General features: G+C 43.8%; 1 protein-coding gene across 1 annotated transcript in view; it reads left to right on the top strand.

The window, feature by feature from the left end:
* Nucleotides 1-20,290, top strand: part of DOK1 (docking protein 1) — a 1,066,004-nt gene that overhangs the window by 610,094 nt on the left and 435,620 nt on the right. The gene's annotated exons all lie outside the window — the stretch shown is intronic.

Below are 20,290 nucleotides of genomic sequence, written 5' to 3'. Positions count from 1 at the left end.
ATGGTCCTGTGTCCAGTCGGACTTTCCCGGTTAACAAATATAAAATAAAAAAAAATTGCCCCGTGGGATTAGCTGCATTCCCAGATTTGGATGTGTAGCTCTGAGGCCTCCTTCAGCAAATCCTGTAGGATTGGACCTTTGAACAGAAAATGAAAATACATGTATGCATCACCATAGCTCTCAACTGTAGACATTTTCACAGAATGTCCAGATTTTTGTCTCATATTTTTGAATGGTTTCTCATAAAATTGTAGTTTTTTTGACAAATCACTAGCAAATCATTGAAGACTGAAGTCAGATGATTTTCAGACTTTGTCCTTCAGAAAATTCATGCCAACACAAATCCTGTTATTCTGTCAACTTTCTAAGTTTGTAAGAGCAATATTTAAAACGTGTTCCTATTTTTTGGCTTTTGTCCCCCATTATTTGTGGCTTTGTCTGGATTTCTTGCTGTAAGAGGTTGACAGGTGTGTGCATCACTGATGTTAATCAAGGCTGTCATTAGTATTATTGCTTATCTGTTGTAGTTGATTCTGCCTTTGAGTATTGCATGCATACTGTCTTTGTTACTTTGTTGTCTGGATTGTATTTATTAATTCTGCCTTCATGTATGACTATATTAATGTTTCTATTTCCTGACATGTCATAAAGCAGAATACTGAAATAATATATTTAGAAGATGCATCCTGGCTTCAACAAAAGGCACACAGTTAAAGTTTTTTTTCCTAGTAAAGAGGCCTCTGGAATGTTCAGAAACAATTATGCATAATGAGTTTGAAACACAGGGCCCCATATGCTACACATCTGCCTACCACGTCAATTGAGCATCCTGCCTTCTGCACAGTCAAAAAGGTGTCATAAATGGGTGTTGCAGTGGTTTCGCCTCACAGGTTCTTTTTTATTTTATTTTCAGCTGCAGTGCCTTCTGTGCAGAGTCTGCATGTCCCCTCCCTCTGTTTGCATGGGTTTCCCCTGGGTGCTCAAGTTTCTTCTCACATTCCAAAGACGTGTATCTGGAGCATTTCTCCTCAGACCTCCGCTGGGCTCTGTCCCAGTTGAACTATCCTGATAAACAAATGTTAAATAAAATTTTGAACTCACAGGATGCAAAGAATGTGATCTCTGCAATTCTTTCCTCTTTCAAGAGGTGTTAATTAGATGAAAAATGTACTAGGCAAAGGATGGATTCTTCAACTGCAGAGACAGAACAAAGAAAATTCCAAACACTGTCTGTTCTGAAAAAGGTTTATATTGCAGTGGAACTGATCTCATTCTGTCATTTGTGAGCCCCCTGAGACATTCTGCTCAGTCAGACTTTGGATCAGCCAGCCAGAGACTTCAGATATCCATGTTCTTGCTCCAGTAAAGCTTGTCTGCTGTTTATAAACAGATAGCAGAAGGGCCCTGCTGAAGGATTGGTGAAGCTTTCTACACTCTGGAAAAGGAACCCAAGACTGTGATATTGCATCTTGCCACCTCTGGGACTGGAAAATTCTAAAAAGCAGATCCATTCTCAGAAAGTGGAAGTGGAGTGCGCCAGACAGGGGTATTTAACCAGAATTACCTAGAAGTGAGCTAGACTTTAGCCTACAGTAGAAGCCAGCATGCAAGTGCCAGGAAGTATAACTTGTTTTGTCGCTGTCCACTAAGGGAGAGTGGACAGAGAATGCAGAACTATTTCACAATCCCCATGAAGGACCAAGAGACTTTAAGGCTGGACATTTTTGTTTGACCACTTGATATGTTGCATGTCTTACCATACTTCTAGGAACTACTGTAAGTAATTTATCTGATTTTTCTGACTTCTGTTCCTGCTCTCTTCCCACCTAAAGTGCACTGTTGTCTCTTTCAAACTTCCCTTCAATCTCATCTACTATCACCTGTGATCACTAACATTATTGTTAGAACAAACACTAAACTTGGATAAACACTTTGACTTGCACTTTTAATTATTGTCTGTATTACTTTTGTCTTTATCTGTATTTTAACTTTTGTGTTTTTAAATGTAGACTCCCAGATTTTGTATTTTTGTATTTGTAATTTAAACTGTATATTTATGCTTTTGTATACTGTATATTCCATACTGTACTTATGTTTTATTCTGTTAACTGCTTTTGGAGCTTTTCTCCCTGGGCCTCCACTGAAAATGGGCTCTGCTTTGCCCAGTGGACTTCCCCAGTCATCAAACTGGAAATAAATAAATAAATAAACTTTCATGTCTATAGCAAGTTAAGTTTTATTGCTTGAGCTTACTAGAAATGTAGTTAATAATTTATTTCTTATGTGCTAATAAATTCCCTTTTTATGCAAAATTCAGTTTGGTGAATGTTAGCTGTTTTCATTTTGGCTTGATGGTAGCCTAGAACAATTGATATGGAATGGCGAACAAATAAGTGTTGAGCCAGCTTATTCTCATTGCTTATAATGTAAAATATTGCATTCCTACCTAATGGATGCTCTTCGTGTTTCACTGTTGCACTCATCACCTTTGGGTTATCCCTGCTGTGGTAGCCCGAATACCAGAGTCAATGTTTTTCTGTGTCAGCTGCTGTCGCTTGTAGACCGACGTCAGGTCATCAGAATTATAAAGAAAGGCAGCTGACATCATTACATCAGTCTTTCTTGCCATGGAGTCCATAGCAGAAGCAGTTCACAAGTGTGCCGGTCGGTCAATACCAGAGCTCAGATTACAGCTGAAAACGTCTAAAGCTAAGTACCTTGTTGGGGATCCTTTTTTCTTGCACTAACCGATGTCCGAAAAAGTTAACAGTTGTCTTGCCTATGGAAAGCAGATCCCACACTGAGACTTTTCTTCATACTGCGTCACTTGTTTAGGCTCAGACCACGACGTCCCCCATTGTTGGTTCTGTGCCCTCTCTAACGCAAGAACCATTAATCGTAGAGCTGTTATTGTAGACAGGTATTTTTGTCTTCCTTCTTCACAAATGGAGTCCATCAGCCAACAATCTGTGGACATTCCGAAAAAACATAACGATGAAGATAGAGACAGACCACAGAAGGCTAAGCTTTCCGATGTCTCTACCACTAAGCAGGTTGTCAGTTCTCCGGAATTCAGTGAGGTGCTTTTGAAGCCCCTGATGCCCAATACGATATCTACGCAGGCCTGTACCAAGACCCTTTTGGAGTCCGGTATGCCGCAGAAATCTTCTTCATCTTCCAAGTCTTTGGTTGTCTCTGGCTCGGTTGAATCCAGAGCCGTGATGCAGGCACCGGCTTCCGAGGAGGCCTTTCTCACTACCGATTCTAGACAAAAAATGACATCTTCTCTTTCGATTACTGTTTCTCTCAGACCAATGAATTCTCTTAGGCCTAGAAGCCAGGCCACTCCTAGAAAATCTGCCTCTAACCACCATTCTACTCCTGCTCCACCAACCCACGACCAAATTATTAAGATGGCAGAGGATCTTATCTCCCTTATCAGGGGCAGTCAGGCCATAACTTCTAAAAGGAAACAACACCCTTCTCCTGAACTAATGACAGAGCAGGATTCTGAGTAATCTGATTATTCAGATTTTGAAGAGGAACAACAACCTCTGACTGCTTATGAGGATTCAGTTGCAGAGGAATCTATTCCTTCTGTCTCCCCACCAGAAGACCTTTCCTTTGGGAAACCCTTCACACCCTCAGGGAAAATTTCCACTGGGAATCTCAGGACTTCCCTCAGTCTAAGAAAAGGCTAAGAGAGTTTTAACACCTGCCCCAGCACAGACCCCCTGGCCACCCCCCCATCTTAGAAGTGGTGGATGATGTTTTCCATGAATCCAGCTTAGCCCCTGATGCCCTGCCACCTGCTCCCAGTAAACATGACTGGTATTACAGAGTACCGGATTCTCACAAATACCTGTACAGAAATCCTGCTGTGGACCCGGAGGTCATTATACAGGGACCTAAAGGAGCTAAGGCTAGTCAGAATCCTACTCCTTCTGACAAGGATGCCAGAGTTCTGGACAGACGGGGTAAAAAAGTTTACACCTCTGCAACCTTGGCTATCAAAGCACTCAACTGTCAGTTCCATATGTTAAAATATCAACAACAAACTTTGGAACTGTTAAAGCAAAAGACTTCTACCTTTCCTGACTGTTCTAATGCTAAAGAGTTATCAGATATACTGCACTCTACTTGTCAAGTAGCAAAACACTCTTTACACTGTGGATATGATGCACTAGATGCCTTTAGAAGAGTACCAGTGTCTGGATCTGTCATTAGGAGACATGCATGGTTGAAGGAACAACCTCTATCTAATCATGTCAAGTCTAAATTAATTGATGCACCCTTGGATAAAGACCGCTTGTTTGGAGAAAAAGCAGAAGAGGTGCTTAGAAAAATGGAAGACAAAGCAAAAACAATGCAAACAGTAAAAGATTTCTTTCAAACTCAACCTCCTAGAGTCAGCAGGAATTTTCTCTCTAAGCACTGGTCTTTTTCTGCACCTAGCAGACAGGGGCAAAGTAAGCCCCGCAGGGACAGACCACACAGGTCCCTGTCCCAGGGACAGCAGAGAACCAAACAGTGGACCACTTCCGCCCCAAAGGCAGGGAGTTTTAAGACATCCCTCTATGGCAAAAACTCTCAGTGACTCCCACTCTCCCCTCTGCTCTCCTTTCACCCACCAAAAGCTAGAAGGAAGGCTGTCTCTCTGCAAAGAAAATTGTCTGTCTGTTGCAAAGCTCCAATGGGTCTTAAAGACACTTTTTCAGGGATACAAATTCACTTTTAACAAACTCTCAATCAGTGAGCAGAGGCATTAAAACAAGTCCAAACTCTCATATCCCAGGGGGCAGTAGAACCTGTTCCTGCAGATCAAACAGGCAAAGGCTTTTATTCCAGGCTATTCCTTGTTCCCAGAAAGGAGGGCACTTGGTGCCCCATCCTTGATCTACCAATTCTGAAGGGAGGTCCCTGGTGGTCTCCAAATTCAAAATGCTAACTTTGCAGCAGCTGCTGCCTGTGCTGACAAAAAATGCCTGGTTAGTGACCCTAGACCTAAAAGATGCTTACCTACGCATCCCCATAAGGGAATCCTGCAGGAAATTCCTGCACTTCAGAGCAGGCTCACAACACTTTCAGTTCTCTGAGCTTCCCTTTGGCTTATTTACTGCTCCCAGAGTATTCACCAAATGTTTGGTCCTGGCCATAGCATTTTGCAGACAGAGAAATATACAGATTTGCCCTTATTTGGACAACTGTCTCATTCAGGCAGATTGCAAAGAAAAGCTGCTCCAGGATCTCCGCTTTGTCAAAATTCTCCTAACTTCCTTGGGGTTCACAATCAACGAGAAGAAATCAAAGCAAACACCCTCCAGGAGGATCATTTTCTTGGGAGCACTGCTGGACACAGCATCCCAAATGGCCTTCCTATCCCCAGTAAAGCAGAGCTTCCTGCCTCTCTACTTTACCCTGCTGGCATCCAAAAGTCAACTCATGGCAAGGAAGTTTCTGCAAGCTTTGGGGTACGTGGCATTCATAGGTTCATAGGTTGATACTAGGCTATCTGCCCTAGGGCATTTATAAGCCTAGCCAGAGTGTGTTTGGCTTTCGCCACCCTTTTAGATTAGTTGACTGTGCCTCTGTATAGTAGGTCACAGAAGGTAGCCCTTTTAAGGTTAGTTTACTGTGCCTCTGTCTAGTAGGGACACAGAAGAGATCCCAGGGGTAAACCTACGATCTCCCATCCATTCATCAAGATTTCTCTTGAAGAGGGTCATTGAGGGGCTCTGCCTAACATGGATTGGGATTTTGTTCTACAGTGAGGGGAACCTCTGGGATATGAATCTGTCTCTCCAGCATGTCCTATTTATTTCTGTGCTGAGGTTTAAGTCCCTGGAGCATGTAGCTCTAAGGGATTTGGATTTCCTGAGGTGGAGCATACCCATTAATTCTGGGTTGGACATGGCTTTATACGTCAGGCACAGATCGCCTCTGAGTAGGCGGTAAGCAACTGAGTAGAGCTGGAGTTTCTTTAGCCTAACTGCATAGGGCATCTGTTTGAGTCCCTTGATCCTCTTGGTGAGGTACTTTTGGGGTCTTTCCAGTTGCTGCAGGTGTCGGGTAAGGTACATCCCGAATGGGGCATTGTATTCAATTATGGGCCTGATGAGTGATGAGTAGAGGGGCACAATGACCTCTCTTGATCTAGATGTGAACCCTTTCGTGATAAGGTGGGCTATATAGAAGGTCGTTCTAACCACTTTGGTAACGTGATTGTCAAAGGAGAGATTGCTATTTACTTGGGTCCCCAAATCCCTAATTACTTCTTCCGTACTTAATGGATTACCACCTATGTGGTAATTTGTGGGCACTTTGTTTTTCCCAAAGGGGATGACTATGCACTTTTTGGCATTTAGCTTTAGGCCATGGCTCTGGCACCAGTTATCCTTCTCTGTGAGACTCTTTTGGAGGATGCTTGTGTCAGTCGGTGACTCGATTATGGCACCCAGTTTTCAGTCATCTGCGAACTTGGTCAGCCATAGTCCTCCCATGTTAGCCTGTACCTCAGAGAAATATATACCGAACAGGAGAGGTCCCAGGACTGAGCCTTGTGGGATGCCACTTGTAACTGGTTTAGAGTCTGACATGGCACCTGCAATTCTGACCATGTGGGTTCTATCCCTGAGCCAGTTTGCAACCAATCTTGTGACATAGGGGTTGATATTTAAGCTGGTGAGCTTATTTATGATGCCCGAGTGAGGTATTGTGTCGAAAGCTTTTGCGAGGTCCAGGTAGGCTGTGTGGACTACCTTCCCTTTATCTGTGGCCTTGATGACTGTTTCAAAGAAGTCGACCAGGTTCAAGAGGCAAGATCTGCCCTTAACAAAGCCGAATTGGGTAAGATCCAGTGTTTGGAGGTTGGCAATGTCTTTGTTTATGAGTTCCATGATGATACACTCCATAGCTTTGCAGACCAGGCTAGTCAGGCTTATAGGGCGATAGTTTCCGGGGTCTGTTGTTGCACCACCTTTGTGGAGTGGGACCACTGTTGCTGTACTCCATTCCTTGAGTACATATCCTGTAGTAAGGCTGAGATTGAACAGTGACTTTATGTGAGGGTTCAGTTCTTCTTGGAGCTCGTGTAAGACGCAGCCGTCCGGTCCCATTGATGCTGTGTTTTTTGCTTTGGCGAGGGCAGCTCTCACCTGTGCATCTGTGATGTCAGAGAGGCTACACTCTGTTGGGATAGACATTTGCTGTTTTGGGGGGGGGGAGTTTGCACTGAACCTGTCTGCCAGGATGTTGGCAATGTCTGTGGGTTCAGTGTATTTTTTGTCATTTTGCACTAACTCAGAGCATATCTGGGAGTTGCTACCCAGGTTCCTGACATAACTAAATAAGGCCTTGTGATTATCTTTAGCGTCTTGTGCAATTTTTCTTTCGAAGCTGGCCTTAGATGATTTTATGAGGGATCGTAGTTTCTTGCTAGTACTGATCAGAGATGCCTTCCCTTTTTGGGATTTTGCTCTATCATGTAGTAGCTTCCTCCTTTTGTTGTATAGCTTATTTATGGCTGGAGTCCACCAGACAGGTCTCCTGCCTTTGGAGGAGTGAGTCTTGGTTTTATTTGGGATAGCACGATCCATGCATTCCTGTAGGTATCCATAGAATGCATTTGTAAAGGATTCTGCGGTCTGGGCCGTATTTTCCACTGGCCCGGGGGCTTTGAAGGATTCCACCTCGGTTTTGAGAAGTGTGAAGTTTGCTTTTGAGAAGTTCTTCACTGTGGTTTCCTTGGCTATGGGTGGGGACGGGATATGGATGTCCAGTGAGATTAATTTATGGTCAGATCTTACCAATGAGGGGTATACATGTTGGTGATGATCAGGTCCAATATGTTTTCCCCTCTTGTGGGAGTGGTGACCAGTTGTTCCATAGCATTTGAGGTTTTAAATTCTAGGAACCATTGGGCGAGGGTGTTGGGGCTTGAGTAATGCTCCCAGTCTATGTTTAAGTAGTTGAAGTCACCCAATATAATGGTGTTTGGAGAGACCTTCATATTTTCCAGTGTTCTCAGGAAAGCCGAATGGGGTTCCTGAGTTTGGGAGGGTGGTCTGTAGCAGGCTACAAACTGAAAGGCAGTTTTGCCCACTGTTAGTTGCACATGGATGGTCTCCAATGCTTTGTGCAATGCCACTAACCTGGAGGTGTGGGTATCATTGATGAATATGGATACTCCCCCTCCTTTTGTGGTTTGGTCCGAGTTTTGGGGCCGAAAAGCATGGTATGAGTTATAACCTGGTAGTGCTGGGGTGCTCTCGGGAGCCTTGAACCAGGTTTCTGTTACTGCACAGATATCGATATTCTCCATACTGAGGAGAGCCTCGAGTGTGTGCATCTTGAGGGTTAGACTTCTGGCAGTGAGCAGCATTACCCTTAGTTTCTTTTTCCTTGTGCTGTCTATGGAGGTGGGTTTGTCTTTTGAGCCTTGCCTAGAAAAGGCACTATGGGGGTGGCAAGAGCCTTAGCCAGTATTCAAAAGCCCAGGGGTGACAGGTGCAAGCCATCCCTAGCAAAGCAACGTGGCTTGCTGAGCATGTCATCCCAGGCTGACAGACACTGGATCCCCTTTGAATGACACCAATACTTTAGCCAATTGTTAAAATTGATCATTTTGTCTTTATACTGTGGCATCATTCTTGGTGAGGGTAAGATGCTACTCAAGGTCAGGGTCATACCGGCCTGGGCTACATGATCAGAGAGCTCCTCTATGTCTCTTTTCATATAGTCCAGGGAGGTACGTCTCAGGTCATTCACACCAGCATGGACAATGATGGAGTCATATTTGTACTTGCTTTGAAGTGACCTGAGTGCTTGTGTTATGTGGCGGATCCTGGCACCCGACAGGCAGCTTACAGTGACCTTCTTGTTCAGCCTGGTGAGTGGGACGTCAGTGTGTCTGACAATAGAGTCACCTATTACAAGTGTATTAGGTGTGTTGTTTAGCCTTAAGGGCTGTGACTGTGTGGCACACTGACTTTGTGAGCTATGTGATACGTGGGTGTTGTTGTAGGGTAGAGGTTGCTTGGATGTCTGCTTTGGAGGTCTCTGCTGTTTGAGCAGATTTTTATTTAGAGCCTCCGAGTATGTTTTTGTGTGTTTAGGTGTTTGGTTTGCTGTTGCGATAGGTTTATGTGAGACTGGGTTTGTGGTGTGTGTGGTTACCTTCTCCTCCTGACTGACTGTAGCAGTACTGGGTTGAGAGAGCTCAGCCTCCAGTTTGGCTATATAGTTGCATCTCTCACATATATTTGAGCTTGTTGGGAGGAGGAGAGGGTGGTCTGTGTACATAAGGCAGTTGTAACATTGCCTCAAGATTCCCAGATTCACCAGCTGGACTGGAGAGTAAACCCAAAACTGACTTTTGGACATGCCAGAATGGTATAAGGAACTACTTTTTGACTGATCAAAAAGGACCAATAGGGAGCCAAGTACTTAAAGGGGTTTAAGAGGGTGTAGTGCTTTAGTTTATTAGTGCTTACTTATAAGATTACTTATACGAGCAACTACAGGGCTTTAGAATGAAAATAAAGTGCTTACTTTGAGATTTAGAACAGTTCTAAGGGAAAAAGTGAAGAGCAGACTTTGTGGAGCCGGGAATAGTTTAAACCTGTTTAAGGGGTGCTGCCCGATGCTGCGCTATGTGCAAAATCGCGCAAATGCAGGTTTTAAAGCAGGGAAACTGAAAGAGATAGGAATTGACCCAAAACGGCCAATAAGCTACTAGTTTCAGGGCTGAGACCACTCCTCCAGGGACAGATAGGCTGCTCAAAGCTCCCCACTCTCACTGGTGAACAGAGAAGCTTCCTCCTATCCAAGTAAGGATATGGGTAACACAGGAAACTATACCACAGTCCAGAATTCAGCAAAACCTGAAATCTGGACTAATCTAGTTCAGCAAAGGCGGGAAAAGAGAATATTTTTTTTTTTCAGGAAACAGCAGAAAAACACACAGAAAACATTGTAAATGCTATAAACAGGCTAGCGACTTTAGTGTGTAGCCTACAATAGTTATACAATACAAAAAGACTTAAACCGATATAAAACAAATGCAAAAACTGTAAAAAGCAAAAGGCAAATGCAATTTAAACTTTAGCACAGATCAGTTAGAAATTTGCTTTTTAGGCGGGAAAAGGCAGTCGGAGCAAAAAAACAGAGAAAAAATACTTAAATCTGGAAAAGTCTCTCTTGGGTCTCTCTATTGCCTGTATCACTCTGCTGGACACCACGAGGAGCTGTGCGGAGTTGTGTACTGGTGCAAAACCGCGCAAATGCGGATTTTAAAGCAGGGAAACTGAAAGAGATAGGAATTGACCCAAAACGGCCAATAAGCTACTAGTTTCAGGGCTAAGACCACTCCTCCAGGGACAGATAGGTTGCTCAAAGCTCCCCACTCTCACTGGTGAACAGAGAAGCTTCCTCCTATCCAAGTAAGGACTGGGGCAACACAGGAAACTATACCACAGTCCGGAATTCAGCAAAACCTGAAATCTGGACTAATCTAGTTCAGCAAAGGCGGGAAAAGAGAATTTTTTTTTTGTTTTTTTCAGGAAGCAGCAGAAAAATACACAGAAAACACTGTAAATGCTATAAACAGGCTAGCGCACTTTAGTGTGTAGCCTACAACAGTTATACAATACAAAAACGACTTAAATTGATATAAAACAAGTGCAAAAACTGTAAAAAGCAGAAGGCAAATGCAATTTAAACTTTTTAAGCACAGATCAGTTAGAAATTCGTTTTTTAGGTGGGAAAAGGCAGTCGGAGCAAAAAAAAAGAGAAAAAAATACTTAAATCTGGAAAAGTCTCTCTTGGGTCTCTCTGTTGCCTGTATCACTCTGCAGGACACCACAAGTAGCTTTGCGGAGTTGTATACTGGTGTAAAACCGCGCAAATGCAGGTTTTAAAGCAGGGAAACTGAAAGAGATGGGAATTGACCCAAGACGGCCAATATGCTACTAGTTTCAGGGCTGAGACCACTCCTCCAGGGACAGATTGGCTGCTCAAAGCTCCCCACTCTCACTGTGAACAAAGAAGCTTCTGCTATCCAAGTAAGGATATGGGCAACACAGGAAACTATACCACAGTCCGGAATTCAGCAAAACCTGAAATCTGGACTTATCTAGTTCAGCAAAGGCCGGAAAAGAGAATATTTTTTTTTTTCAGGAAACAGCAGAAAAACACACAGAAAACACTGTAAATGCTATAAACAAGCTAGCACTTTAGTGTGCAGCCTACAACAATATACAATACAAAATGACTTAAATTGATATAAAACAAATGCAAAACTGTAAAAGCAGAAGGCAAATGCAATTTAAACTTTTAAAGCACAGATCAGTTAGAAATTAAACTTTTAGGGGAAAAGGCAGTCGGAGCAAAAACAGAGAAAAAATACTTAAATCTGGAAAAGTCTCTCTTGGGTCTCTCTGTAGCCTGTATCACTCTGCAGGACACCATGAGGAGCTGTGTGGAGTTGTATACTGGCACAAAACCATGCAAATGCGGGTTTTAAAGCAGGGAAACTGAAAGAGATAGGAATTGACCCAAAATGGCCAATAAGTTACTAGTTTCAGAGCTGACACCACTCCTCCAGGGACATATAGGCTGCTCAAAGCTCCCCACTACCTTCTAATTCCTCTGGCCAGGCTTTACATGAGGAGGCTTCAATGGTATCTAAAGAACTTTTGGTGTCAACCCTCACATCCTCTAGAGACCTCTCTCCCTCTGATCCCCTGTATAAGGGCTAGGTTTCTCTGGTGGGAAGGGGCCTGTGCCAAGAACAAGGGATGTCCTTCATGGATGCATCTGCAGTCATAACAAGTGGGTTGTCCTGTCGTCAGGCAGCCCTGCAGTCGGCCGGATTCCAAAGTCCGGGTCCGGCTTCGGCTGATGTCGCACTCCACCCGTATCTCTGTTGGTCTTCGGGTATAAAAGCATCAGCCGACGCCATTTTCCTCAGTCTTTCTTGCCGCGTGGCGCCCGAAGCAGAAGCTGTTCGCAAGTGCCGGTCGGACGGATCCAGAGATTACTTCTGCAGAATACTACCAAGACTTCTAAAGCTAAGTACCCGTTGGGGACTCTTTCTTGCCTCAGCCGATGTCAGAAAGTTAACAATTGTTTAACCTGTGGGAAACAAATACCTCATAAAGATTTCCACTCTTACTGTCTGCCTTGTTTAGGCCCAGCCCACGACGTAGCAGCCTGTTCGGCCTGTGCCTCTTTCAACCGGCACGCTTAGGCCGGTCGGAGTTTGCAGAACAGTTTTTCGGTACTGATTTTGCATACATTATGCCGGCGGATCCTCCGACTACCCAATCTACCAAAAAACGCAAAGATAAAGACCGACACTCGCGGTCCGCAGTTTCGGCCGAAACCACGGTAAACAAACGCGAGTGTCTCGGTTTCGCCGAAACCGAAAACTGATCAAAGTACAGCTGAACCTGTTCTACAACTGAGGCCCCTGCTACAACTCTTGAATCGACCTCAGAAATTTTACCCACTACGGTGGTTGACTTATCAGACACCATCCCTTGGATGTCTCTACCCCAGCACGTGGTGCTGCTAGGCCTCCAGCAGCCATGTCCATTAAGGCCTTCGCCAGGGCCAAAGCAGCCAAGACTACTAAATCAGTGCCTGTTAAACCCCCACATCCAGGCCCTCTTCTAGTTCTCAAATGCTTTCTTTGGCAGAAGATTTAATTTCTTTAATTAGAGGATCTCAATTCACCCAGACAGGGCCTCTCAGCCCCAGAGAAGAGACCTAGGCAGAGCCCCTGAGCCAGTGTCTTCTGATGATTCTGCTGATGAATCAGACATAACTGACCAGCCAGAGGCTCCCTTCTCCAATTTTGAAGATTCTGATGCTGAAGAATCCATTTCAGCTGTTCCCCACCAGAAGAATTCTCCTTTGGGGAAACCTTGCATGCCATGCGAGAACAGTTCCAATGGCAGCAACAGGATTTTTCAGACTCCAGAAAAGACTTAGGACCTTTCTGCACCTCCCACAGCACAGGCCCTTAGCTATACCTCCTGTTCTCTCTGTGGTGGATGATGCTTTCAATGATGTTTGCTCCGCTCCAGATTCTTTACCCCAGCCCCTGCCAAACCAGACAGATTTTACAGGGTGCCAGATACTCATCACCACCTTTACAAGGCCCCACTTGCAGACCCAGAAACTATATCCCAGGGTCCCAAGGCAGTAGCCGACCACAGCTAAAACCCTATTCCTTCTGAAAGGGAAGCAAGGTCATTAGACAGATGGGGTAAAAGGTCTACACTTCAGCTACTCTCTCAGCTAGAGCTTTAAACTGTCAGTTTCACATGATACAATACCAAGAGTTTATGCTTGATCAGTTAACTAAAAACTAACCACTGATGAATCTCTTGATAAGAAATATGTATTAGAGATGGTAAATAACATACAACAGGTTAGCAACCATTCCTTAAAATGTGGCTATGATGCACTGGAGGCTTCATTTAGATCAGCCATGACAGGCACAGTGATAAGAAGGCATGCATGGCTAAAGGAACAAGCTTTACGGATCATGTTAAAGCTAAGTTGCTAGATGCTCCTATGGACAAGACAAGTTTGTTTGGTACACCTGCCCAGCAGGTTATGAAGAAAATGGAAGAAAAGGCAAAATCTGTTCAAACTGTTAAAGATTTCTTGCAGGTTCAACCCCAAGGTTTAGCAGGAACTGGCCTGCCAAAATTGGTCCTTTCCTGACTCACAAAATTTCAAAGGGGCAGGAATAGACGTTCCAGAGGCAGAAACCAATCCAGAGGAGGTGCCTACAGAGGACGACAGTGGCAAGGTAACAACAGAGGCACAGACACAGCCACTGCCACTACTTCAGCACAACCACAGTGACTTAATCCTAACTCCGCCTACCAGGAACAAATAGCAGCTCCTCTAGGCGGAAAGTTAACCTTATTTTCAAAGAACTGGCACTACATAACAAAAGACAAGTGGATTTTACAAACCATAGATCAAGGTTACCGGTTTCACTTCCACACTTTACCAGTCAAAAGAGGAATGCCAAATCTACCTCCAAATCAAAAAACAGAGGCTCTACACCAGATAATGGAGTTAGCAAACATGAGAGCTGTGGAAAGAGTGCCAACAGCAGAACAAGGAAAGGGGTTCTATTCAAAGCCAGGGTGACAGGTGCAAGCCATCCCTAGTGAAGCAACGTGGCTTGCTGAGCATGTCATCCCAGGCTGACAGACACTGGATCCCCTTTGAATGACACCAATACTTTAGCCAATTGTTAAAATTGATCATTTTGTCTTTATACTGTGGCATCATTCTTGGTGAGGGTAAGATGCTACTCAAGGTCAGGGTCATACCGGCCTGGGCTACATGATCAGAGAGCTCCTCTATGTCTCTTTTCATATAGTCCAGGGAGGTTACGTCTCAGGTCATTCACACCAGCATGGACAATGACGGAGTCATATTTGTACTTGCTTTGAAGTGAGCTGAGTGCTTGTGTTATGTGGCAGATCCTGGCACCCGACAGGCAGCTTACAGTGACCTTCTTGTTCAGCCTTTTAAAGCAGGGAAACTGAAAGAGATAGGAATTGACCCAAAACGGCCAATAAGCTACTAGTTTCAGGGCTGAGACCACTCCTCCAGGGACAGATAGGCTGCTCAAAGCTCCCCACTCTCACTGGTGAACAGAAAAGCTTCCTCCTATCCAAGTAAGGATATGGGTAACACAGGAAACTATACCACAGTCCGGAATTTAGCAAAGCCTGAAATCTGGACTAATCTAGTTCAGCAAAGGCGGAAAAAGAGAATTTTTTTAGTTTTTTTCAGAAACAGCAGAAAAACACACATAAAACACTGTAAATGCTATAAACAGGCTAGCACACTTTAGTGTGTAGCCTACAACAGTTATACAATACAAAAACGACTTAAATTGATATAAAACAAGTGCAAAAACTGCAAAAAGCAGAAGGCAAATGCAATTTAAACTTTTTAAGCACAGATCCGTTAGAAATTCGTTTTTTAGATGGGAAAAGGCAGTCGGAGCAAAAAAAAAGAGAAAAAAATACTTAAATCTGGAAAAGTCTCTCTTGGGTCTCTCTGTTGCCTGTATCACTCTGCAGGACACCACGAGTAGCTTTGCGGAGTTGTATACTGGTGTAAAACCGCGCAAATGCAGGTTTTAAAGCAGGGAAACTGAAAGAGATGGGAATTGACACAAGACGGCCAATAAGCTACTAGTTTCAGGGCTGAGACCACTCCTCCAGGGACAGATTGGCTGCTCAAAGCTCCCCACTCTCACTGGTGAACAGAGAAGCTTCCTCCTATCCAAGTAAGGACATGGGCAACACAGGAAACTATACCACAGTCCGGAATTCAGCAAAACCTGAAATCTGGACTAATCTAGTTCAACAAAGGCAGAAAAGAGAATATTTTTTTGTTTTTTTCAGGAAACAGCAGAAAAACACACAGAAAACACTGTAAATGCTATAAACAGGCTAGTGCACTTTAGTGTGCAGCCTACAACAGTTATACAATACAAAAATGACTTAAATTGATATAAAACAAATGCAAAAACTGTAAAAAGCAGAAGGCAAATGCAATTTAAACTTTTTAAAGCACAGATCAGTTAGAAATTCGCTTTTTAGGCGGGAAAAGGCAGTCGGAGCAAAAAACAGAGAAAAAAATACTTAAATCTGGAAAAGTCTCTCGTGGGTCTCTCTGTTGCCTGTATCACTCTGCAGGACACCACGAGGAGCTGTGTGGAGTTGTATACTGGCACAAAACCACGCAAATGCGGGTTTTAAAGCAGGGAAACTGAAAGAGATAGGAATTGACCCAAAATGGCCAATAAGTTACTAGTTTCAGAGCTGACACCACTCCTCCAGGGACATATAGGCCGCTCAAAGCTCCCCACTACCTTCTAATTCCTCTGGCCAGGCTTTACATGAGGAGGCTTCAATGGTATCTAAAGAACTTTTGGTGTCAACCCTCACATCCTCTAGAGACCTCTCTCCCTCTGATCCCCTGTATAAGGGCTAGGTTTCTCTGGTGGGAAGGGGCCTGTGCCAAGAACAAGGGTCTCCCCTTCATCCTCTGCCCTACCGGGCAGACTATCACCACCGATGCCTCAGACATTGCTTGAGGTGCTCACCTAGCAGGCAGGTGCACCCAAGGTCTTTTGGATGCCCAGCACCTTCCCTTACATATCAACCAGAAGGAAATGATTGCAGTATAAAAGGCTCTGACATTCTTCCGGCCCCATCTCAGGCCAGGGGTTCTCCTTATCAAAACAGACAACACCACAGTAATGTAGTACATCAACAAACAGGGAGGGACCCAAACTCACCCTCTGTGCAGGCTAGCCATGAACCTCTGGCTGACTGCCTCCATGGGATTACACCTAATAGCCCAATACCTACCAGAGATCAACAACACCCTGGCAGACCACTTAAGTAGAAACTTACTGGACCCCCATGAATGGCAGCTCCACAGAAAGATCTTTTTGCAAGTCACTCAGGAGTGGGGAAATATGGAGGTGGATCTCTTTTTACTTCGTACCTCAACCACCAGCTAAAGAAATTCTGTACCAGGGAGTATCACCACCTAGCATGGAAGGTGGATGCCTTGACCTTCCCCTGGAATTCCCTCTTCGTGTACGCATTCCCTCATCTGCCTCTTATACCCAAGGTACTGATCAAGATAAGGGAGGAGGGACCGAAGGCCATCCTCATTGCTCCAGATTGGCCCAGATAGCATTGGTACCCCTTGCTGCACAGCCTGACATCATAGCCTCCCAGGCAGCTTCCACTGATCCCAGACCTCTTGACTCAAGTTGGGGGGGGGTTGCTGCACCCAGGCTTACAGACTCTCAAACTATCAGCATGGCTAATACTCTAAAGCAAGCAAGGGGCACCTGTTAAGCAGACAGGTCCTGGACATTATCACAGAGGCCAGAAGGCCCAGCACCAGAAAATCTTACGCAGGGAAATTGAAAAGATTCTGCTCCTGGAGCCAGTCCAGAGGGGCCACTTCCTCACAACCTTCTGTCCCTCTTATCCTGGACTATCTAGCGGAGTTACTCAGTAGTTTCCTCTCCTTCTCTTCTGTTAAAATCCACGCCTCAGCCATTTCAGCTCATTTTGATACAGACCAGCCCCTCTTCTCTCACATACTTTGATTAAACAATTCCTCAGAGGGGCTTCTAATATCAGACCTCCCAGAAGGCCACCCACACCAGTCTGGGACCTGAATTATGTTTTGGAAAAACTAACCTTACCACCCTTCGAACCTGCTGCTTCAGCAGAACTGAAATATCTCTCCTAGAAGACTGCTTTCTTACTAGCCATCACCTCAGCCAGAAGGGTTTCAGAACTTCAGGCACAGATGGCCATTGAGCCCTTCATAATTTTTCATGCAGACAAGGTCTTCCTTAGGACTAACCCCTCCTTTATGCCCAGTGTGGTATCTAATGTGACTGTCAGCCAGGTCATTCATCTGCCCACCTTCGTCCCTAAGCCTGAAAACAAGGGAAAAAGAATTCTACACTCACTAGATGTGCACAGACAGCTCAGATATTACACTGGACTGTACTAAACCCTTCAGGAAAATGGACCAACTTCTTGTCAGCTTTGCCCCAGGGGTAGAGGGGAAGCCTATTTCCAAGCAAACCATTTCCAAATGGATATCACTCTGTATCCATTTCTGCTACAGATTACACGGGAAACCACCCCTAAGTCGATTCATACCCATTCCTCTAGGGCAGCCTCCACTTCACAGCATTCCTCAGAGGAGTTCCCACCAGGGACATCTTAGAGGCTGCCACCTGAACCTCGGTCCATACCTTTACAAAGCATTACCACCTTCCTCTTTTCTCTAAGGCTAGGGCAGAGTTTACCTCTGCAGGTCTACAGGGCTTGCTTACCCATGCCTAGGTCTCTATCTAATCTTCCACCCCTCTCCTTAGCTTTGGGAATCCTTCCACAGGTGATGACTGCAACAGTGAAACACGAAGAACATAGTACAGTTGCGTACACTTACCATAAATGTAGATGTTCGAGTGTATTCACTGTTATAGTCCTGGTTTCCCTCCCTCCTTCCCCCTTATAGCCTCTTTCCTTAGGGAGATATAAGCTTCTTAGGGTGATTTTTAACCACTAGGACCACTTTGCCATATTTCCTTGGGCTTCTGACTGGTTAGGGCAAGAAAAACTGATGTAATGATGTCAGCTGCCTTGCTGTATAGCACTGACGACCTGATGTCAGTCTACAAGTGACAGCAGCTGACGCAGAAAAACATTGAGTCTGGTATTTGGGCCTGCCGAGGCTACCACAGCAGGTATAACCCACAGGTGATGACTGCAACAGTGAATACAATTGAACATCTACATTTATGGTAAGTGTACACAACTGTACTTTCTGATAGTCCCAGAATTACAATCTTTTTAGGAGACTGTCTTACACAGAGAGCTACTTTTGGTTTAATAGTGTGTTTTAGTAATTTATCTTCATTTTGCCATATTTATTTTTAGTCTGCCTGTGTAAGTTAATGTAAAATTTCCTTCATTTGATGTTGTATAGTGCTAAGATTCATGTTAGATAAAATAAGTAAACTACTTAGTACTACTCATTTCTTTTGCATGCAGTGACCTGTCTTGGATACTGTGTATATGGCATATCCTTATTGCATAATGATTGTTCATTTCTTCATATGAGTGGCCAGTTGTAGAGGGTTTCAGTTTTTTTTTTCCTTTCTGCTAGGTGTAAAAAATTATAATCTTTGGTTTTGCTAAGAAGTTTCTGATTTGGTTATGTTTCTTATGGTCTTTCATCCCCTGTGTCTTGGGTAGTGCTGAAGGTATGTAATTCAGCTTCCTGTTAGATAGCAGTATCTACAGCACAGATTTATTTTATGTGGTGCTTTCTGTTATACTGATGTACCTTCTGCCACTACTGGAGTATGGTTTCTTAATAGTTAACTTGTATGTTGAAAAAAGGTATTTGCTTATTAGTTCACTGCCCAAGAAACCTACAGAATCTGTAGCATATCTTGTCTCCCAGGTCCCTGATTGTTCCATAACTTAGTTAGAGGCTAACATTTCTAGTATAGTTCCTTAGCACATATTTTGCTCGGGTCTATATTAGAACATCGAATGTTCTAAATAGCGAACGCTCACATGAGCGAAAATGCAGGACCTCGGTTTTTTTTTTAATGGCATTACAGTGGAGATCGGAATATTTGCCCTTTCCTCACTGTAGTGCGATCTATGAGTTAGAATATATATTTAGCGGGGGGGGGGCAGCCCCCCACAATCACGTTTTTTAGGTCCTGCACTTTCACTCATGTGAGCGTTTGCTGTTTAGAAATTTGGTGTTTTAATATAGACTCATTTTGCTCCAGCTTCTAGCTGTTTACTTTTCTGCTTTGCATGATGTTGCAGGTTGTTGATCTGGTGATTCAGGTAGTTTTTGGAACAATAATGATCCTAATTATTTATAAAATCTTGTTTTCCACATTTACTATTACATTTGTCATATGTATTTGGTCTTCCTGCTGGTGATGGCTCATGTATCCAGGTCTTCTGTGAGGTATTTTTGATCATAGTAATGTTTTTTCTAAGGGAAGTTTTCCAGGGAATTTTATCTGGAAGCTGAGTCTTGTAGGTTCCTGCAGCTGGAGCTCTGTAATATTAGATGTGAACATTGTAGGTAGCTATCCAGAGATCCGACTGTGAAAAGCAATTTACCCAACTTCTCTGCTTCATTGGCTTTTTTTCAGTTTCCATTTGGTCAAAAACAGGAGAAGAAGGAGGAAGCAGTACATTACAGAATGGGCTGAGAGTGTAGGTGCCTAAGAAAAATTCTGTGCTCTGAACATTCTTAATGCCAGTAGCACAAGTCTTACAGGCTCCTGCAGCTTAGAGCTGTACCCACAAAGCCAGCATTATAGTACGTATCCAGTATTCGGGATCATGGGTGTGTGCGCATTTGTATATGTATAATTGGTGTATACATGCATGTACATTTTGTATACATAAATAATGTGTTTACACATGTTGTGCACGTGTATGTGTGTGTGTTATTTATTTAGCTGCCTCCCTTATTACTTTGCATTTTAGCTTGTATGGGGAAATTTGAAGCAAAGGACATTGAAAAGGAAAGCATTTACCTTGAAGCCATAAATTAGCTTAAATGTATTGATCATGTCTAATCAAGTTTGTCTAGGCATCTGTCTGTCTAGTCCAATGCAACTTTTAAAGTCACTAGTTTTAAAGTAAAACTACACTGATCTGTG

This window comes from Protopterus annectens, chromosome 2.part2 (genome assembly GCF_019279795.1).
Source record: "Protopterus annectens isolate FY-2018-M chromosome 2.part2, PAN1.0, whole genome shotgun sequence".
Taxonomy (NCBI): domain Eukaryota; kingdom Metazoa; phylum Chordata; order Ceratodontiformes; family Protopteridae; genus Protopterus; species Protopterus annectens.
The sequence above is the reverse complement of the archived record's forward strand: the minus strand, read 5'-3'. Positions and strand labels throughout refer to the sequence as shown.